Source organism: Nyctereutes procyonoides, unplaced genomic scaffold (genome assembly GCF_905146905.1).
Source record: "Nyctereutes procyonoides isolate TBG_1078 unplaced genomic scaffold, NYPRO_anot_genome, whole genome shotgun sequence".
In the NCBI taxonomy this organism is placed as follows: domain Eukaryota; kingdom Metazoa; phylum Chordata; class Mammalia; order Carnivora; family Canidae; genus Nyctereutes; species Nyctereutes procyonoides.
This window is the reverse complement of record NW_026575128.1, coordinates 3,848,691-3,873,136: the sequence shown is the minus strand read 5'-3', so window position 1 is coordinate 3,873,136 and position 24,446 is coordinate 3,848,691.

The following is a 24,446-nucleotide window of genomic DNA, read 5'->3' as shown; positions in this document are numbered from 1 at the left end:
TAATAATGGGACATGCCTTGTAGGGCTGTTGTAAGGATTGACTGCATTAATTCACATAAAACTTGTACATACATAGCTCTCAATTAATATTGACTGTTGTTTTTATTATTATTTATTTCTGTAATATACCTTATTGTTTTTCTAGCCATCTCATACCTTCTTATTTTGAGGAGTGGTTCCACTTGTTGGTCTCAGTGGGAGAGAGAAGAGTAACTTGTGTTATAAAAATATGCGGGAAGACAAGTATTCACCTTCCCTATCCCCTACCATATAGGTCATGGGCAATAGCCAAGGTTTGGCCAATAGATGCTCATGCCTGGGACAATGGAGTCTTGTAAAGACTCAATTTGAGATTTTTTTTTAAGATTTTATTTATTTATTCAGGAGAGACACAGAGGCAGAGACACAGGCGGAGGGAGAAGCAGGCTCCCTTCAGGGAGCCTGATATGGGACTCGATCCCAGGACCACAGGACCAGGACATGAGCCGAAGGCAGACACTCAACCACTGAGCCACCCAGGTGCCCTTAATTTGAGATTATTAAAGACTGCAGCCATAATGTCAAGATTCTGGAAGCAACCAATGTCCAGTGGTGAGAGAAATGGTCAATGCTGTCCAGCCTTTTTAAACCTAGACTATTGGCTTTCTGTTCCTTTTCCCAGGCTGCTTCTCCAGTTTTCCCTTCTTATCTATAAGCTATATAATATCCTTCTGATAAATTCATTTTCTTCCTAAGTTAGCCATTTTTGGCACCTACTGTTGCAATGGACAACCCTGATTAATATCTAGTGGAATTCTCGCGTTCTGCTGTTTGTGACAATTAACCACGGTTATTAGACTTCCTGACAATATACCCTGTGAAGGTGAGACACTGAAGATTTGACTAGAACAATTTCATGAAGTCAAAAAATGTAAGAGATCATTGATTATTTTACCTACAGCAAGACAAGGAAAATTTTGGTTTACATTTCCCAGATCAGAGCAATTTTTTTTCTAAAGATTTTATTTATGTATTCATGAGAGACACACGGAGAGAGGCAGAGACACAGGCAGAGGGAGAAGCAGGCTCCATGCAGGGAGCCTGATGTGGGACTCAATCCCCAGAGTCTGGGATCACGCCCTGAGCGAAGGCAGACTCTCAACTGCTGAGCCACCCAGGCATCCCCCCAACTATTTTTTTTTTTAAAGATATCAGAGCAAATTTTAAAATTCAGAATCATCATGAAACGTGGCAGGAAAACCTTATGCTTGTATCCAGCACTCTGGAACTGTTCAACACCTGGTTCAAAAACATACTAATTTTTCAAAAAGATTTTATTTATTTATTTTTGTTTGTTTGTTTGACAGAGAGAGGACAAGCAGGGGGAGCTCTACAGCTAACGGGAGAAGTAGGCTTCCTGCTGAGCAGGGAGCCCCAGCAACATTGTAGGGCTCAATTCCAGGATCCTGGAATTATGATTCAAGCTGAAGGCATACACTTAACCAACTGAGCCAACCAGGCACCCCCAAAACATACTAATTTTTAACAAGTGCTCCAAACACAACTGGATACCCACATGCAAAAAAATGAAGTTGGACCTCTAGTTCACACTATCCACAAAAATGAACTCAAAATAGATCATAGACTTAAGTATAAGAACTAAAATTATAAAACTCCTTGAAGAAAAACAGGAGTAAAATCTTTGTGACCTGGGGGTAAGTAGTGATTTCCTAGATGTGATATCGAAAGTACAACTGACAAAGGAAAAAAAACAGGTAAGTTGGGCTACCTCAAAATTTAAGTGTTTGTATTGTACACAATACCACCAAAAAAGCAACATGAGAGAAAATCTCTCTTTTTTTTAAGATTTTATTTATTTATTCATGAAACAGAGAGAGAGGCAGAGACACAGGCATAGGGAGAAGCAGGGAGCCCGATACGGGACTCAATCCTGAGTCCCCAGGATCATGCCCTGGGCCAAAGGCGACACTAAACTGCTGAGCCACCAGGCTGTCCGAGAGAAAATACTTATAAAAGGGGAGGAAAATATTTGCAAAATCACATATCTGATAAGGGACTTGTCCAGAATACATAAAGAACTCTTAGAACTCAATAATTAAAAAGACTTAAAGCGGGCAGCCCTGGTGGCACAGCAGTTTAGCACTGCCTGCAGGCCGGGGCGTGATCCTGGAGACCTGGGATCGAGTCCCACATTGGGCCCCCTGCATGGAGCCTGCTCCTCCCTCTGCCTGTGTCTCTGCCTCTCTCTCTCGCTCTGTGTCTCTCATGAATAAATAAAATAAAATCTTTAAAAAATACAAAAATAAAAAGACATAAAGCTCAATCAAAAGTTGAGCAAATAATTTGAATGGCAAATTATTTTGCCATTGGAAGCCAGTGTATCTCACATACAGATAGAGTCGAGGCCTAGTAGGGCACGTGGGTGGCTAAGTCGGTTAGGTGTCTGCCAAGAATATACACAAATGACCGATAAGCACATGAAAATATGTTCAACATCATGCATCATTGGTCATTAGAGAAATACAAATCAAAACCACAATGACATACCCACATGATGTTATCCTGACCTCTAGGGAGGGAAAAGAGGAAAGGACATGGGAAGGACATGGAGTTCAATCAATGATTGGTGGTCAACCAATGGCCCATGATTTAATCAATTGTGCTTATATAACAAAGCTCCAGGAAAAACTCTGGACTCTGAAGCTTGGTAGAGCTTCCTGGCTAGCAAACATTGATGTGCCAGTAGCTGATATGCCCTGATTTTGCAGGTAGAGGGCATGGAAACTCTGCATTTGAGGCCCTCCCAACTTCTGTGGCTCTTTGGCTCGTCCCGACTGGTATTATCTATGATAAAACGATAATTGTAAGTATAGAACTTTCTTGAATTATGTGAGTCATTCTACCAAAATTTCAAACCAGATGGGAGTGTGGGAACCCTCAACTTTGTAGCCAGTTGGCATAAGTGGGAGTGGCCTGGGGATGGCCGAAGTTTGGGTGGCTTCTGAAGTCAAGGCAGTTTTGTTGGGGATCATGCCTTTTAATTGTGAGTTTGTGCTAACTCCTGGTGGTCAGCCCCAGAGTTTTATTCTAGTGCACTAGTCGGTGTCAGAGTATCACCTTATACAGCACAAGATGTAACTAAATTAAGGTTATCTGAGCCACCTGGATTATCCAGGTGAACCCTAAATTCAATCACATGTATCCTTGTAAGAGGGAGGCAGAGGGAGATTTGCCACAGGCAGAAGAAGAAAAGGGAACGTGGCCAGAGAAGCAGAGAGTAGGATGATGTAGCCACAGCTGAGAAATACTGGCAAACACCAGCAGCTGGACGAGGCGATGAACAGATTCTATCCTGGGGTATTTGGAAAGAGAAGAGCCCGGCCAATATCTTGATTCCGGATTTTGGCCCAGTGAAACTGATTTCAGACATCTGACCTCTGGATTTATGTAAGAGTGAATTCCTGTTGTCTTAAGCCACCAAGTTTGTGGCAATTCGTTACAACAGCCATAGGAAGCCAGTGTATCTCACATACAGATAGAGTCGAGGCCTAGTGGGGCACGTGGGTGGCTAAGTCGGTTAGGTGTCTGCCTTGGGCTCAGGTCATGATCCCGGAGCTCCCTGTTCAGCGTGGTGTCTGCTTCTCCCTCTCCCTCTGCCCCTCCCAGCCCTACTCCTGCTCACTCGCTCACTCTCAAATAAATAAATAAAACTTTTTTTTTATTATTTTATTTATTCATGAGATGCAGAGAGAGAGAGAGAGAGGCAGAGACACAGGCAGAGGGAGAAACAGGCTCCATGCAGGGAGCCTGACGTGGGACTTGATCCCGGGTCTCCAGTATCAGGCCCTGGGCCGAAGGCAGGCACTAAACCACTGAACCACCCAGGGATCCCTAAGTAAAACCTTTAAAAAAAAAAATTTGAGGCCTAGAAATTTGCCCCAAATCCTGCAACAAGGACAAATTCACATGCAGGCTATCTGGCTCCACAGCATATACTCCCAGTCGCTAGGCTGTCCTGCAACCAAAAGGAAGAAGGTTCTCACCGGTCACCACCTTGCTGTGGTTGCCACATTCACTTCTTCACAACTACAGAGGTCTGCTCCTTGCCACCCCCCTCCTGGTGTTGGTGCCTTCATCTTTTAGGCCAAAGGAAACAAAAGCATCCCCAACTTACCACAGGAAACAGGAATTTGGTGTTCAGAACCACAGATAAGAGGCACAAGAACAGGGGCACCGGGTGGCTCAGTCAGTTGAGTGTCCAACTCTTGATATCAGCTCAGGTCTTGATTTCACGGTCATGAGTTCAAGTCCCATGTTGGGCTTCACACTGGGCATGGAGCCTACTTAAAAAAAAAAAAAGGCACATGAAAGCATCCTGGGCTGTATATTCAGGCTTTGTGCAACTGAACCCTGGCTCTTTGCCATTCAGAATACTGTGCCAGCTCTAGTGCACAGACCCAACTCCAGGGGTCACCCCCTCTCCCCTCCATCCACAGGAGGCCATCTATTGCTTCCTACCCGAGTTGCTCCTCCATTCTCTGGACACAGTTCATCTCGGTCCTTGCCCCTGCTACTTCCTGCTGCTTCTACTGATAGCTCCTGTCCCCGTTCTCCTTCTGTCTCCTGCTTGGTTTCTTCTTTATTCTAGATGCTGCTGCTACCTTATTGCTTCTGCTTAGAGCTTTTTCCTTCTGTGTCTCGACTACCGTTTCATGCATAGTCAGATGCCCCGAAAAGGGATATGGTGAGGTTGGTCAAGGACTATCTGATCTAGTGTCCTTATTGGTCAGGGCTCTTTCCAGGTCACTTTATAATGATTCAATATATTTACTATATTTATAATGATTCTTGATTTTTGGCCCAGTGAAGCTGATTTCTGACATCTGACTTAATATTCAATATATTCAAAAACAATTATGTAATGGTTTTTAATTTTTAAGTGTTGATATTTGCAATATGCTGGAAATCCTATCCTTTGCAATACTTAGCTTAGAATGAAAAGAATTTATTATTTTTTTTAAAGATGTTATTTCTTTATTTGAGAGAGAGACAGAGCACAAGCAGGGTTAGGGGCAGAGGGATAGAGACAAGCAGACTCCCTGCTGAGCGCAGAGCCTCGATCCCAGAACCCCGAGATCACAACCTAATCCAAAGCCAGACACAAATAAATTAAACAAACAAACAAACAAACAAACAAAACAAAGAAGGGATCCCTGAGTGGCGCAGCGGTTTGGCGCCTGCCTTTGGCTCAGGGCGCCATCCTGGAGACCCGGGATCGAATCCCATATCGGGGTCCCGGTGCATGGAGCCTGCTTCTCCCTCTGCCTGTGTCTCTGCCTCTCTCTCTCTCTCTCTCTGTGACTATCATAAATAGATAAATTAAAAAAAAAAAAAGCCAGACACTTAACTGACTGAGCCACCCAGGCACCCAAGAATGAAAACATTTAAATAACAACTAAATCTTATGCACAAGAGCACACACAATTTTTCAAAATTGTTTTAGAGGATATGTAAGCAAAACATGGTGGTTCAATGCCCAGGTTCCTTATCAGAGTCTCACAGCAAATGACGGGAAGAAAGTTTGTGGGTTGAAAAATAAAGGCAAGGTAGCTGAGTATAAGTGCCCCCATCGAAAGTTACTTTCTGACTTTGTTTATTTATTATTTATTTATTTATTTATTTATTTATTTATTTATTTATATTTATTTTTTTACTTTCTGACTTTAGTAACAGGAGCTGCTGCACTTAGCACTGGAGATGCATTCTCTCAGCTAATTCTGGTAATTCACCTGTGATTAGGTTCATTTCACAGGTGAGCAAGCCGGGTTCACAGAGATTGTGACAGGCCTAGGCTTCCACACGGAGGGCAATAACTGGGCTCGGATTTGAACCCATATCTCCCCAGTCCCCAGATCTGTGTGGGTATTTTTTTTTCTTTTTTTTAGTTTAGTTTTTTTTTTTCCCCCAGATCTGTGTTTTAATCATCTCATTCAGCTATTTGCCAGAGAGAAGAGGCCTCTGCTACATCTCAGCTCTACAAGCAGCAGCCAGCGGCAGGGGTAGGCAGAGCCACCCAGCAGAGAGGAGACTCGGGGTCAGCCTAGAGAGGGATGGCAAGGAGACCCAAAGCATTGCTGATACAGGCTCTGCATCTCAGCGAAGAAGCCGGGGTGTCCTCTGGTGCTCTAAGAAAAGTCACTACTCATGTCACATTGCGAGTTAGGAAGGGTGGTCTCTGCTGTCCTGTCCTGTCTTGGGGGGTGGGAGCAAACAGTTGCTACCAGATGATTAATCCCCCTTTGTTCCACGCTCCTTTGACACTCGTGGTATTTAGCTGTATCTCTTTTTTCTCCCTGTTATTTGTCACCCTCTACCAACTTTCTATTTACTTCCCCTCAGAAATAGCCCAATACAGGGGCTAAATTCATGGTCTCTGAACCCAAACTTTTTGGATCCTGGTCCTACTCTTTACTAGATGTGCGATCTTTGAGGAATTACATAAATTCTCCATATCTTGATTTCCTTCTTAAAATCCTACCATGTAAATTTGCATACTTCTGATCCATTCTTTTTAATAGCTGCATTAAAGGTACCACGCTTTCTTCAACCCCTGCTTGAATGATGAACATGTACTTTAATCTCAGTTGTTTGGCCACTGTGAACAATGGGGCAATAAACATCCTTGTAGATAGAGTCCTGTGCTTTTCTTTTATAGGATGTCTACCCAGAAGTGAGATTTGTAGATAAAAAGGTATGTTTTTATTTTTAATAGGTGTTGCTGGAGTGCTTTCCATAAGGCTATACCAGGAGCGTCTGGTACTCCAGGATTGTGCCCTGGGCCAAAGGCAGGCGCTAAACCGCTGAGCCACCCAGGGATCCCCTAAATCTTTATTTTAAAATACATAAATGTTAACCCTCTTTTCACTCTGTTGCATGCCCCCCCCCCAAATTTTTGCATGATTCATTTAAAAGTCTTTATTTAGGGACACCTGGGTGGCTCAGTGGTTGAGCATCTGCCTTTGGCTCAGGGCGCGACTGTGGAGTCCCAGGATCGAGTCCCACATCAGGCTCTCTGCGTGGAGCCTGCTTCTCCCTCTGCCTGTGTCTCTGCCTCTCTCTCTCTCTCTCTCTGTCTCTCATGAATAAATAAATAAAATATTTTAAAAAATAAAATAAAAGGCTTTATTTAGGGACACCTGGGTGGCTCGGTGATTGAGTGTCTGCCTTTGGCTCAGGTCCTGATCCCGGGGTCCTGGGATCCAGTCCCACATCAGGCTCTTTGCAAGGAGCCTGCTTCTCCCTCTGCTTATGTCTCTGCCTGTGTCTCTCATGAATAAATAAATATAATATTTTTTTTTAAAAAAAGCTTTATTTAGGAGCAACCCTCTCAGGTCCCCTCCTTCTTTGGGAGCTTTGTACTATCACTCAATAAAACTTACTAGTGCTCAATAAACTTTGTTTTGCTGACCACCAAAAAAAAAAAAAAAAAGACATCATTTAGTCAAGTAGTTACTACCTTTTTTTTTAAGTAGGCTCTATACCCAACATGGGGCTTGAACTCATGACCAGAGATCAAGAGTTGCATGATTTGCACACTGAAACAGCCTGGCATCTCCTACCTTTCTTTTCTAATAGCTGAGTTTGCTGCCTTGGTCTACCTCATACCTAGATTGTACATATGGTCTCTTGCATTTTCTTTCTTTTTAAAAAATATATACAGGGCAGCCTGGGTGGCTCAACGGTTTAGTGCTGTCTTCAGCCTGGGGTGTGATCCTGGAGACCTGGGATCGAGTCCCACATCGGGCTCCCTGCCTGGAGCCTGCTTCTCCCTCTGCCTGTGTCTCTGCCTCTCTCTCTCTCTCTCTGCGTGTCTCTCATGAATAAATAAAATCTTTAAAAAATAAAAAATAAAAATAAAAAAATAAATAAATAATATATACAGAAAAGGGGTGCCTACATGGCTCCGTTGGTTAAGCGTCTGACTCTGGATTTCAGCTCAGGTCATGATCTCAGGGTGGTGAGATTGACCCCTGCATTGGGCTCCACGCTGGGCATGGGGCCTGCTTAAGATTCTCTGTCTCTTTCTCCCTCTTTAAAAGAAATTCAAAAATAAAATATGTGCAAAGTTAAAATAGTTGCTTTTTAAAAAATGTTTTTCTCTTTAAATTATGTGACATATCCAAATTTTACTAAAATGTTTTGAGCATCTGCACTGTATACAGGTACTTTGCCAGGGAAGATATCTTTTTTTTTTCTCAGTTTTATTGATGTATGTGGTTGTCAAAAAAAAATTTGTATATTTAGGTTATACAACACAATTTTTTAAATGTATAAGATGAGGGGCACCTGGGTGGCTTAGTTAGTTAAGCATCTAACTCTTGACTTCAGCTCAGGTCATGATCTCAGGGTCCTGAGATTGAGCTTGTGCTCAGCAGGGAGTCTGGGTCAGATTCTCCCTCTGCCTCTGCCCCTCCCTCCACTTGTCCTTGTGCCCTCTCTCTTTCTTTCAAAATAAACAAATAAAATCTTTTTTTTAAAAAAAAGTGATGGTATATGTATAGATTTTGAAATGAGTATCACCAAAGTAATTACCACACCCATCACTTCAAGAGTACCTGGGTGGCTCAGTGGGTTAAGCCTAGGTCATGATCTCTGAGTCCTGGGATCCAGCCCTGCATGGGGCTCCCTGATGGCTGGCGAGTCTGCTTCTCCCTCTCCTTCCTCCTGCTTATGCACTTGTGTGCACTCACTTGCTCTCTCTCACTCACTCACTGTCTCTGAAATAAATAATAAATAAAATCTTTAAGAAAAAATTTAAGAAACACATCCATCACTTTACATAGTCACCATTGTATGTAGTGAGAACACTTAAAATCTACTCTTTTAGCAAACTTCAAGTATATTAACGATAATCACCATGTTGCAATACATTAGATCCCCTCCTACAATTTCTTATAAGGTTTTCATGTTTATTTTTTACATTTTACATGTAATTGTAAATATTTAAGCCATATACTGACATTGTGTAGGATAGGGGTCAAATTATTTTCTTCCAGGGACCCTTGGATGACTCAGTCAGTTAGGCCTCCAACTCTTGATTTCAAATTGAGGTCATGATCTCAGGGTCGTGAGACTGAGCCCCAAGTCGGGCTGTGCACTGGGTGTGGAGCCTTCTTGGGGTTCTCTCTCTCCCTCTTCTTGTTCCTCCCCACATGTAGTCTGTCTCTCTTAAAAAAAATTCCTTTCCGGCAGCCCCGGTGGCACAGCGGTTTAGCACCACCTGCAGCCCAGGGTGTGATCCTAGAGACCCGGGATTGAGTCCCACGTCAGGCTGCCTGCATGGAACCTGCTTCTCCCTCTGCCTGTGTCTCTGTCCCCCCCGCCCCCCGAATAAATCAATAAATCTTTTTTAAAAAAATTCCTTTCTTCCATATACAGAACCAGTTCAACAGCATCTTTTACTAAAGAAACCATGTTTTCTCTCTGTGACAAATGATACCATTGTCACATGCTGAACTGTCTAATACACTAAGATCTACTTTTAGATTTTTCTATTATTTTCCACTGAACTAGTCCTATGCCAACATTACGTTACTCTGATTACAGCAGTTTTATGAATATTCTGACATCTGGTTAAGCAAGTGGCCCCCCCCTTCACTATACTTAATTTTGTGCTTTCTTTGGTTATTGTAAGGCATACATTCTTCCATGTGGATTTCAGATTATTTTACCAATACAATCCAATGTATTTCAAAAAAACCTGCCTGTCAGAATTTTAACTAGAATTTCATTAAATATAAATAATTTTAAAATATTTTTTTTGTGGGATTCCTGGGTGGCGCAGCGGTTTGGCACCTGCCTGTGGCCCAGGGCGCGATCCTGGAGACCCGGGATCGAATCCCACGTCGGGCTCCCGGTGCATGGAGCCTGCTTCTCCCTCTGCCTGTGTCTCTGCCTCTCTCTCTCTCATTCTATGTGACTATCATAAATAAATTAAAAAAAATTAAAAAAAAATAAAATATTTTTTTGTTTTTATTTTTATTTATTTATTTATTATTTATTATTTATTATTTTTTTGTTTTTATAACATTGTTACCTGAGAACAAATAACTTCCTTTTTGTCTAGCTCCAATTTTATGTTGTTCAATAAGATTTCACCATGTTCTTCGTATATGGCCTGTGATTTTATTCAACTTATTCATCTCTTTTTTGTTGTTCTTCAACTTATTTTTAAGTGTTTTTTTCATTATGACAAAACACATAACATGAAATTTACCACCTTAAGTGATATAACAGTATATATTAATTATACTGGAATTTCAAAAATCAAACATTAAGAAACAAAAATTGTCACCTTAACCATTTTTTTAAGTTTATTTATTTTTGTAATCTCTTCTTTATTTACTTTTGTAATCTCCCCACATGGGGCTCAAACTTATGACCTTGAGATCAAGAGTCACACACCCAGCCTCAACTTCACCATTTTTAAGTGCATGGTTCAATGTCATTAAGTTCATCTACAGGGCTGTGCAGCCATCACCACCATCCACTCCATAACATTTTCATCTTCCAAAACTGAAACTCTATACCTATTAAACAATAACTCCCCAATCTCTCCTCCCCTCCACCTCTGGCAACCACCTTTATACCTACTGTCTTTATGACCTTGACTATTCTAAGTACCTCACAAAAGTGGACTTATACAGTATTTGTCTTTCTATGACTGGCTTATTTCACTGAGCGTAATATCCTCAAAGTTCATCCATGTTGTAACATATTGTAGAAATTCCTTCCTTTTCTAAAAAATTTTTTTCTTGAATTTTTTATTTTTTACTTTTTAAGAATTTCCTTGCTTTTTAAGGCTGAAAATATTTCACTGCTTGTATATACCACATTTGGCTTATCCATTCATTCGTCAGTGGACACTTGAGTTGCTTCCATGTTTTGGCTATTGTGAATAATGCTGCTAAAAACATGGGTGTATAAATATCTCTTCAAGACTCTGTTTTTGGGGTGCCTGCGTGGCTCACTCAGTTGTGTCTGCTTTCAGCTCAGGTCATGATCACAGGGTTCTGGGATTGAGCCCCGCGAGTTGGGCTCCCTGCTCAGTGGGGAGCCTACTTCCCCTCTCTTGTTCTCCCTGTTTGTGCTCTCTCTCATTATTTCTCTCTGTCAAACAAATGAATAAAATCTTTAAAAAAAAAAAAAAAGACCCTGTTTTCAACTCTTTGAATATACTCAAAAGTGGAATTGCTGGATCATATGGTAATTCCATGTTTAACTTTGTGACAACTACCATACTATTTTCTTCAGTGGCTACCTTATTTTACATTCTTATCAACAGCGCACAAGAGTTCCAATTTCTCTACATCCTTGCCAACGTTTGATATTTTCTATTTTTCTTATTAGCTGTCCTAATGGGTGTGAGGTGGTATCCCTTATAGTTTTGATTTGCATTTCCTTAATGATTAATGATGTTGAGCCTCTTTTCATGGGAATATTGGCCATCAATATATCTTTTTTGGAGAAATGTCTATGCCAATCATTTGTCTATTTTTTAAAATATTTTATTTATGTATTTGAAAGAGAGAGAGAGAGAGCATGAGTGGAAAAGAGGGGCAGAGGGAGAAGGAGAAGCAGACACTCTGCTGAGCAGGGAGCCTGACTCGGGGCTCAATCCCAGGACTCTGGGATCATGACCAGAGTCGAAGACAGATGCCCAACCAAATGAGCCACAGATGCCGTCCCTTTGCCCATTTTTGAATCAGGTTTTTTGTTCTTGTTGAGTTTTAGAAATTCTCTATGCATTCTAGATATTAATCTCTTATCAGATGTATGATTTGCAAATATTTTCTCCCCTTTTGTGAGTTGCTTTTTTACTCTGTGGATAGTGTTTTTTGATGTGCAAACTTTTAAAATTTTCATGTAGTTCATTTCTTTTGTTATCAGTGCCTTTGGTGTCATATCTAAGAAGTCATTGCCAAATCCAAGGTTATGAAGTTTTTGTTCTATATTTTCTTTTTTTTATATTTTAATTTTTTTAAGTTTTTATTTATTTATGATAGTCACAGAGAGAGAGAGAGAGAGAGGCAGAGACATAGGCAGAGGGAGAAGCAGGCTCCATGCACCGGGGGCCCGACGTGGGATTCGATCCCGGGTCTCCAGGATCGCGCCCTGGGCCAAAGGCAGGCGCTAAACCGCTGCGCCACCCAGGGATCCCTGTTCTATATTTTCTTCTAAGAATTTTATTATTTTATGTCTTACATTTAGGTCATAATCCATTTTGAGTTAATTTTTATAAATGGTGTTAGGTAAAGGCCCACTCTTTAGTATCCATATGCTAAAAGTGGGCATATGGATACCCACTTTTCCCAGTACCATTTGATGAAAAGATTATTCTTGCGGGACACCTGGGTGGCTCAGCAGTTGAGTGTCTGTCTGCCTTTGGCTCAGGGCATGTTCACCGAGTCCCAGGATCAAGTCCCACATCAGGCTTCCTGCATGGAGCCTGCTTCTCCCTCTGCCTGTGTCTCTGCCTCTCTGTGTGTCTCTCATGAATAAATAAATAAAATATTTTTTAAAAAAGATTATTCTTTCCTTCTTGAATGGTCTTGGCACCCTTTTCACAAATCATTTTTTTTTTTTATGATAGTCACAGAGAGAGAGAGAGAGGCAGAGACACAGGCAGAGGGGGAGAGCAGGCTCCATGCACCGGGAGCCCGATGTGGGATTCGATCCCGGGTCTCCAGGATCGCGCCCTGGGCCAAAGGCAGGCGCCAAACCGCTGCGCCACCCAGGGATCCCCTACAAATCATTTTTTAAAATAAATTTTATTCATTTATTCATGAGAGACACAGAGACACAGGCAGAGGGAGAAGCAGGCTCCCTGCTCCCTGCAGGGTGCCCGATGTGGGACTCAATCCCAGGTCTCTAGGATCATACCCTGGGCCAAAGGCAGCGCTAAACCGCTGAGCCACCCAGGCTGCCCTGTTTTGGTTTTTGGAGTCCCCTTAGAGTCCATCTGAATTTTAGGATGGGTGTTTTTTTTTTTTTTTTTTTAAGATTTTATTTATTTATTTATTTGTTTGTTTATTTATTTATTTATGAGAGACACACAGAGAGAGGCAGAAACATAGGCAGAAGGAGAAGCAGGGAGCCTGCTGCAGGACTCAACCCCAGGGTCCCGGGATCATGACCTGAGCCAAAAGCAGATGCTCAACTACTGACCTATCCAGGTGCCTTTAGGATGGGTTTTTCTATCTCAGCCAAATAATGTTATTGGGATTTTGATAGAATTACATTTAAATTGTAGATTGTTTTGGGGTAGTATTGGTGTTTTAACAATATTAAGTCTTCCAGTCTATGAACATGGAACATGTTTCCACGTATTTATGTCTTCCTTAATTTCTTTCAGCAATGTTTTGTGTAATTTGCATTGCACAAATTTTTCACGTCTTTGATTAATTCCTACTATTTTTTAAAAGATTTTTTAAAGAAGAAATATTAATTTATTTGAGAGAGAGAGAATTCAGGTGTGGGGGGGAGGGACAGAGGGAAAGAGAGAGAGACTCTCAAGCAGATTCCGCACTGAACTTGGAGCTCAACATTGGGCTCAGTCATGACCCTGAGATCATGACCTGAGCCAAAATCAAGAGTGGGGCACTTAACTAACTGAGTCACCAGATGCCCCAATTCCTAATTATTTTATTTTTCAATGCTATGTAAATGGAATTGTTTTTGTAATTTCCTTTTCAGAAACTTCACTGTCCATGTATAAATGATTTTGTGTGTTGACTTTGTATCCTGCTATTTAGCTAAATTCATTTATTTGTTCTAACATCTTTTTTTGTAGGGTCTTTAGGTTGTTCTACGTATAAGATCATATCATCAGCAAACAGAAATAATTTTATCTCTTCTTTTGCATTTTGAATGCCTTTCATTTAATTTATTTTTCTTATCTAATTGTGTTGGCTAGAACTTCTGATACTATGTTGAACAGAGGTGGTAAAAGTGAGCATCCTTGCCTGATGCTTGATCTTGGAGGAAAAAAAAATTTTTTTAAGATTTTCTTTATTTATCCATGAGAGACGGAGAGACAGAGAGAGCCAGAGACGGAAGCAGGCTCCCTGCTGGGTGCCCGATATGGGACTCCTTCTGGCGACCCCGATCATGCCCTGAGCCAAAAGCAGAGGCTCAACCACTGAGCCACCCAGGCATCCCATGAAAGAAAAATTTTATTCTTCTACTATTGGGTATGACATTTGCTGTGGGTTTGTCATATGTTCTTTTTAATATGTTGAGGTAATTTCCTTCTAATTTTGTTGGGTGTTGTTATCAGGAAAGGATGCTGAATTTTGTCAATGCTCTTCCTGCATCATTTGAGATGGTCATTTGGATTTTTTGTTTCATTTTTTGGCTGTGGTGTATTACATTAACCAATTTTCATATGTTGAACCACCCTTGCATTCCACTTGCTCATGGCTCCGTTTAATATGCTGCTGAATTCTGTTTGCTAGTGTTTCACTGAGAATTTTTGCATCAATGTTCCTAAGAGATTTGGTGTGTTCCTAGATATTTTATAATGCTGAGAATAAAGTTTTTCTTTCTTTCTTTTTTTAAAAGATTTTATTGGGCAGCCTGGGGGGCTCAGTGGTTTAGCGCAGCCTTCGGCCCAGGGCATGATCCTGGAGACGCGGGATCGAGTCCCACGTCTGGCTCCCTGCATGGAGCCAGCTGCTCCCTCTTCCTGTGTCTCTGCCTCTGCCTCTCTCTCTCTCTCTCTCTCTCTCTGTGTGTGTGTCTCATGAATAAATAAATAAAATCTTTGAACATCTTTAAAAAAAGATTTTATTTATTTATTCATGAGAGACACAGAGAGAGAGAGAGAGGCAGAGACATAGGCAGAGGGAGAAGCAGGATCCCTGCAGAGAGCCTGATGTGGGACTCCATCCTAGGACTCTGGGATCAAACCCTGAGCCAAAGGCAGACACTCAACTGCTGAGCCACCCAGGTGTCCCAAGAAAAAATTTTTTCCATTTTCATTTGTAGTTGTTCACCTTCTTTTAAAAAAGATTTTATTTTCAAGTGATATATACATACAACGTGGGGCTTGAACCCACAACCCTGACATCCAGAGTTACACTCTACCCAACTGAGACAGCCAGGTTCCCCATGCAGCTGTTTACCTTAAGTACAGAAAAAAATTATTGCTTTTTTAAAAATTATTTTTATTGGGATCCCTGGGTGGCGCGGCGGTTTGGCCCCTGCCTCTGGCCCAGGGCGCGATCCTGGAGACCCGGGATGGAGTCCCACGTCGGACTCCCGGTGCATGGAGCCTGCTTCTCCCTCTGCCTGTGTCTCTGCCTCTCTCCCTCTCTCTCTCTGTGACTATCATAAATAAATAAAAATTAAAAAATATATTTTTATTTTAGAGAGAGATAACAAGAAGCACAAGCAAGGGCAAAGGGCAGAGGGAGAGGGGGGAGAGAGAATCTTAAGACTCCATGCTTAGCATGAAACCCAATGTGGGACTTGATCTCATGACCCTGAAATCATGACTGAGCCAAAATCAAGAGTTGGACACACCCACACTATTGTGTTTTTAAAAAATATTTACCTTGGGGTGCCTATGTGACTCAGTCGGTTGAATGTGCAGCTCTTGATTTTGGCTCTGGTCATGATCTCAGGGATGTGAGCTCGAGTCCCAGGTCAGTCTCTGTGCTGACAGCAGAGCCTGCTTGGGATTTTCTCTTTGTCTGCTCCTCCCCCCACTACCCCACCCCCACTCATACTTACTTTCTGTCTCTCCAAAAATAAAATAGGGACTCCTGGGTGGCTCAGTGGTTGAGCATCTGCCGGTGGCACAGATTGTTATCCTAGGGTCCTGGGATTGGGTCCTGTGTTGGGCTCCCTGCAGGAAGCCTGCTTCTCCCTCTGCCTATGTCTCTCCCTCTCTCTGTCTCTCATGAATAAATGAAATCTTAAAAAAAATAAATTAAATTAAAATTAAAAAATATATTTATATTGTAGCCACCTGCCTTATCAAATTTTCTTAATTCTAGTTTTTTTTTCATTTTTGATATCAGCACAATTAGTATTTCATCTTTTTTAATATTTATACAATGTCTTATCTTGTTTTAATCCCTATGATAGTAACTCCAAGGCAATATTTAATAACATTGGTCTTTGTGGTCATCTCTGTCTAGTTTTAATCAAAATAGCTTGAGAATTTCACCATTTGGAATGCTACTGTCTATTGGTTAAACAGTATTTTTCATGTTTAAGTAATTTCTCTCCATTTCTTAATGTTAAATATTTTTTCTTTTCATTATTTATTTTCATTAATGTGGTTGTTATGTATTTTAGAGAACTTGAATTTGCCTGTGCCCTTAAATGACAGGGCAAGCTTGCTTTTGGCATATGATTAGAGAAAACTGTGCATTCTTATTAAGAATGGCTATTGAATTTTATTCAGACCCTTTTCAGCATCTACTGATATGATCTTAAGGCTTTTCTTCTTTGATTCATGAAGTTTATGAATTATATTTCCTGATATTCTAATCGCCCTTATATGTTTGATATAACCCAGTTAGGTCACAGTGTGTTACTTTTGTGTATTGAATTTAACTTGCAAATATTTTATTTGGAATTTTTGCCTCTATTCATTAAAGGTGAGCAATAGTTCTTTTGGAACTATCTTTCTTTCTTTCTTTCTTTCTTTCTTTCTTTCTTTCTTTCTTTTTCTTTTGGAACTATCTTTATCATGCTTTGGTTTTAAAATTATGTCAGCTTCATAAAATGCATTGAGGAGTTTCCTAAATTTTGGTTGGACTAGTAGGTGAAATACCAGTGGAATCATGTGTACTTAAAAGGTTTGATAAAACTGAATTGGAAAACCATCAGGTTCTGATTCTTTTATTTTTTTGTATTTTAATTTTTTTTAAGTAATCATTCTACTCAATGTGGGGCTCACACTCACTTCTTTGAGATCAAGAGTTGCATGCTGTGCCAACTGAGCTAACCAGGTGTCCCTGATCTTTTTATTAAATGGTAGATTTTTAATTACCTTTCAAATCTCTTTTCTGATGAATGGTATATTATAGTTTTCCTATTTTTAAAGTTAATATGTATAATTTATAATTTAATTAGAAATTAACTATTTCTGTTAACTTTTCAAATGTTTTGCCATCAGTTGCAAGTAGTATTCTAAATTTTTCATCTCTTCTGTATGTATGACTGTCTTCTCATTCCTAATATTTTGACTTTCTTTTCCTTAGTGAAACTTTCAAGTTTACTGGTTTTATTATTCTTTAAACAAAAAAGCTTTCACTTTATTCATCCTTTTTACTAGTTTTTGTTTTATATTATCTGAGCTCTTCTATCAATAATTTCTTCCTATTTTATTTTAGTTTGTCTTTCCAATTTCTTAGGATGAATTTTAAGTTCATGTATTCTTTTTAGTATTTCATTTACTTTCTTTTTTAGATTTTATTTATTTATTTGAGAGAGTGAGAGAGAGAGAAAGAGCTCTTGAGCAGTGGGAAAGGGCAGAGGGAGAAGGAGACACCTAACTGACTGAGCCATCCAGGCACCCAGTATTTCATTTTCAATATTAAAGGCACCAAGGCTATAAAATTTTCTCTGACTACAAAAGGAAGTGTTTGCTGTATATAGGTTTTAATAAAATGTTCTTTTTTTTGTATTGCTTTCTAGTTTACAATTTCAATTTTTATTTCCTCTTTGATTTCCATGTTATCTAGGAATATGCTTATTAATTTCCAGGCATCCAAAGATTTTCCTATCACCTTTTTTTCTAATTAATTAATTTTTTTAAAGATTTTATTTATTTATTCATGAAATACATGCAGAGAGAGAGAGAGAGTCAGGGACACAGGCAGAGGGAGAAGCAGGCTCCATGCTGGGATCCCGATGTGGGACTCAATCCCAGTTCTCCAGGATCAGGCCCTAGGCTGAAAGCAGCACTAAACCACTGAGCCACCTGGGCTGCCCTTAATTAATTTTTTAAAAATAATCTCTACACCCAATGTTGGGCTCGAACTCACAACCCCAAGATTAAGAGTTGGACATTCTATTGACTGAGCCAGTCAGACACCCCCTCTATCACCTTTTTATTATGTATTTCTAATTTCATTGGATTATAATTAAAGTGTGTTCTATAAACTTGCTTTTGAAAAAAATGCATTAATGTTTTCTTTGTGACACAAGTAAATGGTCTAACTTTGTAAATGATTCATGTGCATATAAAAAAAGGATATTCTCCATTCAATGGATATTAGGATCCATAAATGACTATTAAATCAAATTTGTTTAGGGTTGCCTGGGTGTCTCAGTCGGTCAAGCATCTGACTTTGGCTCTGGTCATGATTTCAGGCTCCTGGAATCAAGTCCTATGTTGGGCTCCCTGCTCAGTGGGGAGTCCACTTGTCTCTTTGACCCTCCCCCCACTTAAGCTCTTTCTCTCTCAAATAAATAAAATCTTTTTAAAAAATCAAAATTGTTTATTCAATTATTCAGTTCCTTTATGTTCTTGTCTATTATTCATACTATATCTGTTTATTCACAATATGGTTGTATTTCTATCAAGTTCTCTTTGCCTGGGGATCCTTGGGTGGCGCAGCGGTTTGGCGCCTGCCTTTGGCCCGGGGCGCGACCCTGGAGACCCGGGATCGAATCCCACGTCGGGCTTCCGGTGCCTGGAGCCTGCTTCTCCCTCTGCCTGTGTCTCTGCCTCTCTCTCTCTGTGACTATCATAAACAAATAAAAAAAAGTTTAAAAAAAAAAAAAAGTTCTCTTTGCCTTTCTAATAGTTTTTTTTTTTTTTAGCTGGGCTCTATGCCCAACATGGGCTTTGAACTCATGACCCAGAGACCAAGACCTGCATGCTCTACCAACTGAGTCACTTAGTCACCCTCTAGTAGTTTGTGCTTTATATAATTAGCTGCCATGTTGTTTAGTTTATAATTACTAAAAATTCTTAAATTATGGTTTTTATTGTTATATCACATTATCCCACTGAATGCTTTTTCTTTAGACTCCTCCTGATATTAACATTGCTGCTTCTGCCTTCCCCTTACTTAGTATTTGCTGGATTTGCCTTCCCCATTCCTTATTTTCATCTTTTATTACTGCATTTTTCTTTTCAAGATTTATTTATTTATTTGAGAGTGAGAAAAACAAAGAGAGAAAGTGTGCATGGAGGGGGTGGTGAGGAGCAAAGGGAGAGGGAGACTCTCCAGCAGACTCCACCTTGAGCACAGAGCCCTACTCAGGCCCCATCTCATGACCCTGAGATCACCACCTGAGCTGAAACCACAAGTCAGCTGCTTAATCAACCCCGCACCCAGGGACCCCTATATCACTGCATTTTGTTTTCTTTATTTATTTTTTAAGACTTTATTTATTTATTCATGAAAGACACAGAGAGAGAGGCAGAGACACAGGCAGAGGGAGAAGCAGGCTCCCCACGGGGAGCCCGATGCGGGACTTGATCCCAGGACCTCAGGATAACAATCTGAGCCCAAAGCAGACGCTCAACCGCTGAGCCCCCCTGGCACTGCATTTTTAAATCTGATTCTTATATGCAGTACAGAGTTGGGTGCATTTTTAACTCAATCCGACAATCTTTCAGGGGAAGTTCTGTTTATTTACAATTATGGCAATTGATACCACTCAGTTCTGTCAATTGATATTATGTTTTTTATGTATTTTACTTTGCTGATTCCTCTGGTTTTATCAAATTACCATGTTACCCCTTTTTCCTTTTCTTGTTAATCTTTGAGTTCTATCACACTTTCTCATTGTATTTATGATTTCTTTTCCTTTCCCTAAGTTTATTATTGAAAACAAATTTTTTCTACTGTCATATAAAAAAATACCAACTATTTGCCTTTCTTCCCTCAACTCTTCCATCTCTTCCCCTAACTTAAGATGTGATATTTTAGAATACTTTTACTTTCCCATTCTCCACTCACATGAAACCTTTGGATGGATTTTACCACTTCTCTTCTGACTCCCCCCAATTCCTGGGTCTTGCTCAGATAATTTGATACTCTTTGTTTCAGGCTACTAGAATTTTCTGGGGTGGCTGGCTGGTTCAGTTGGTAGAGCATGTAACTCTTTATTTTGGGAGTTTGAGCCCCACCTTGAGTGTGGAGATTACTTAAAAATTTTAACAATTAAAAGAAAAAGAGGGATGCCTGGGTGGTTCAGTGGTTGAGCGTCTGCCTTTGGCTCAGGTCATGATCCTGGAGTCCTGGGATTGGGTCCCATATCAGGCTCCCCACAGGGAGCCTGCTTCTCCCTCTGCCTGTGTCTCTGCCTCTCTCTGTGTATCTCTCATATATAAATAAAATCTAAAAAAAAAAAAAAAAAAGAAAAAGAAAAAGAACTCCCTTTGCAGTATGTTTCTTCAATCTCAAGATTTTTTAGCCTAAAAGAAAAAAAAAGATTTTTTAGCCTTTATATTATATAGTTGCCAATCGTTTATTAATATCTAATGGATAAATATTATATCTTTCCAGGTAGTCTATTAGTATCCAATGTTTAGACTATTCAAAAATTAATATATGTGTATATATATATATATATATATATATATATATATATACACATTGAGAAAAATGGCTAAGAGGCTAAGAAGGGTGCCTAGCTGGCTTTGTCTGTGGAGCATGCAATGCTTGATCTTGGGGTTATAAGTTTGAGCCTCATGGTACATATAGAGATTACTTAAAATTAAAACATTTTGGGTGCCTGGGTGGTATAGTTGGTTGAGGGTCTTCCTTCAGCTCAGGTCCTGCCCCAGGGTCCCTGGGCTTCTTTCTCAGTGGGGAGCTTGCTTCTCCCTCTCCCTCTGCCGCTTCCCCTTTTTGTGCTTGCTGTCTCCCTCTCTCTCCCTGTGAATAAATAAAATCTTAAAAATAAAATAAAATATATTTTAAAATGGCTAAGAATTCCTAGCCTAGACCATCCCAGCTGCCTCTACTATAACTTCAATTACCATTTCTACACTAATGACTCTAGGTTTTTCTCCAGCCAGACTTGTGAATTCCAGACCCACATATTTTTTTTAAAGATTTTATTTATTTATTCATAGAGACACACACATAGAGAGAGAGAGAGAGGCAGAGACACAGGCAGAGGGAGAAGCAGGCTCCATGCAGGAAGCCCGATGTGGGACTTGATCCCAGGTCTCCAGGATCACACCCCCGGCTGCAGGCGGCACTAAACCGCTGCACCACCGGGGCTGCCAGACCCACAGATTTACACACACACTCCCCACTTGAGAATCTCACATGACCCTTTAAAGGGACCTCTAACTCAACATCTACAAAACTATGCATATCTTTCTCCCCAGTCTGATCCTTACCTGATAAAAATGTTCTGGGAAAATGACACTGGGAAAAAGGCATATCTGAGTTCTTAATCTCTCCCACCTCCAGGCCTAATCTTCACCAAGTTCTGTTCATTTTATCTTTTGTTTGTTTTTTTAAACTTTATTATTTTTTAAAGTTAACATCTTTTTTAGTAACCTCTACACCCAACCTGGTACTTGAACTCACATTCCCAAGATCGAGTCACATGCTCTTCTGACTGAGCCAGCCAGGCGCCTCTGTCCACTTTATCTTCCAAACTTTGCTCATGTCAGTCTGCTTCTCTCCATAGCTTGGAGATCATTGGTGACTTTACCTGTTTTAGTGGAATGGGAGGGGCAGAAATTAGACTGATGTGGGTTAATGCTTGGTGAGTAGGAAGCATGTAAAGGAGACAGCAAATATAGACAACTCCTTTGAAAACTGTAGGCAAAAAGAAAAAGAAAAAAAGAAAAAAGAAAGAAAACTGTAGGCAAAGAATCCGGGAAGATTCTCGAAGGTGATATCCTTCTTTCTTTTCACTCCCATCCCCATCTTTTTAGCCCTGCCATGCCCCTGGGTCAGAGAACTGTTGGTACCAGGAAACAGAGCCTGAGACCGACTTCGGAGCTTTCACAGGATGAACTAGTGTAGAAACACCCGCAGGTGGGGATATGAAAGAACTGTGTGTGCCAGGAAGTGGGAGGTTCCTTGTAATTGTATAAAACTAATACTACAAGGTATGCATCTGGACAGATCTAATAACCTCTACTGATCTTCATCCACCCCAGCTCTCCTCCAACCAGTTCTCAATACAGCAGCTAGGAATCTTTTCAAATGTAAATCTAACCACACTTCAGCTCTTTTGTTCCTACCTCTTTTTTTTTTTTTTTTTTTTTTTAAGATTTCATTTATTTATTCATGAGAGACACAGAGAAAGAGAGAAAGGTAGAGACACAGGTAGAGGGAGAAGCCGGCTCCATGCAAGGAGCCAGACTTGGGACTCAATCCCCTCAATCCTTCAGGATCATACCCTGGCGGAGCTAAAACACTGAGCCACCCAGGGATCCCCTTGTTCCCACCTTAACCCCCGAAGTGGCTTCTCACTATCCTTAAGAAAGAGTGGCTCAGTTGGTTCAGCATTGACTCTTGATTTTAGCTCAGGTCATGATCTCAGGGTCTTGAGATCAAGCTCTGTATTGGGCTCTGTGCTGGGTGTGGAGCCTATTTCGGATTCTCCCTCTGTCCTGCCCCCGAGCTCCTGGGTATGTGCTCTCTCTCTAAAAAAAAAAAAAAAAAAAAAAAAAAAAAGAAAAAAAAGAAAGATAAAGGTAAAAAAGTTCTTGGCAGCCAACAGGGGACTAAGTCATCAGGCTCTTACCTTTCTCATCAGTTTTTTCTCTCCTGACTCTGCATTTGTGCTTTGTACCACAGCCACTTGAGACTTCCTTTGATTCTTCAAACACATTGTGGTCTTTTTTTTTTTTTTTTTTTTTTAAATAACAAATACTGGATGCTGTCCCTTCAGATTGAGATGTTCCCAACCTGTCTTTGCTCAGTTAACACCGAACTCAAATGTCACTTCTTCAGGAGGTCTTCACTGCTCTCCAAGATCAGTTAAGATGTCTGTTGTACTCTCTCATCATTTTCTGCCCTTTTCCATACAGTCCTTGTCACAGTTTGTGATTATATATTTGTTGTTGTGATGATTTGATTAATGTCTGCCATCTCTAACACACTGGGAGCTCTAGGGGGACGGGGACCATGTCTCTCTTCATACCATAGTAGCTTCAACCATGATAGCAGAGTGCCTGGTAGTGAGTAATGTGTGTATATGCATGTGCGTGTGTATGACTGGTCAACTGTCAGGATATGCAAAGCAATGCACACCTGTACTGTGGTAATCCCATAAGGAGACACCACACAGGGTGGTGTGCAGCCTATCTGCTTCCCTCAAGGATATCTCGCTGGTTGGACCACTGTCAACTGCAACTTATAATATAGGATATATCACCTACTTGTTTGGTTTCTGAATCATTTGAATCCACCCTCATTCAGCAATGTGGACTATCAACTTTCAGGGACGGAAAGAACAACCTCAAAATAATTACCATTTATTCATTCGACCAATATTTATCCTATGCCTACCCCCACTGTAGTCAAGCATTGTGCTGGGATGGGGAAACACAGATGAATGAAGACTGGTTATTATTCTCAAGGAACTTATAGTTTTGATGCACAGTCAAATATGTAAACAAATTATAACTTCCTGTTTTAAAACACTATTACAAGGCACACTCAAAGTTTTAAAGGGTCATAGAGAAGAGACTGATTATCAAAGCACTTAGCAAAACCCTAGCTAGAAAAAAATGCTGTTAATGATGACCCAGGGGACACACTTTTCAAACATTCTAAGCTCTAACTTTGGACCACTTTAGACCACAGAAACAATTTACACATTAGACAAGCCCCTTAAAAAACAGTCATCACTAGGTTGCTTTTATGTTCTTGGCTTTTATTGGGCATAACAAGACTTATCTATATGGATTTTGCTTTTGCATTTGTTGTTCAAATCTTCTTCATTGCTTTGTTACATCCTTCACTGGTTCCTTTTTTTTTTTTTAAGATTTTATTTATTTATTCATGAGAGACAGAGAGAGAGAGAGAAAGAGAGAGAGAGAGAGAGGCAGAGGCATAGGCAGAGGCAGAAGCAGCCTCCATGAACGGAGCCTGATGTGAGGACTCCATCCCAGGACTCCAGGATCACACCCTGAGCGAAAGGCAGGCACTGAACCGCTGAGCCACCCAGGTGTCCCCATTCACTGGTTCCTAATAAAGTCATGTGAGCAACTACCTTTAGAATTAGAATTTTTAGCTATGAAAAAAAAAAAGTATGGTCTGTCTCCTCTGTTGCAGTAATTCCTTTTAGATGTCACATACGATGTTTTCATTTTTACCCTGGCAGCCAGGAAGCTCAGAACTGTTTCAGATTCAGTCACAAGCATATTTAACTTTAGGGTAATTGTGATCTCTTCTTTAGTTTGGCTCTAATATTCTATTTCTAGTTTTCTAGCCCAT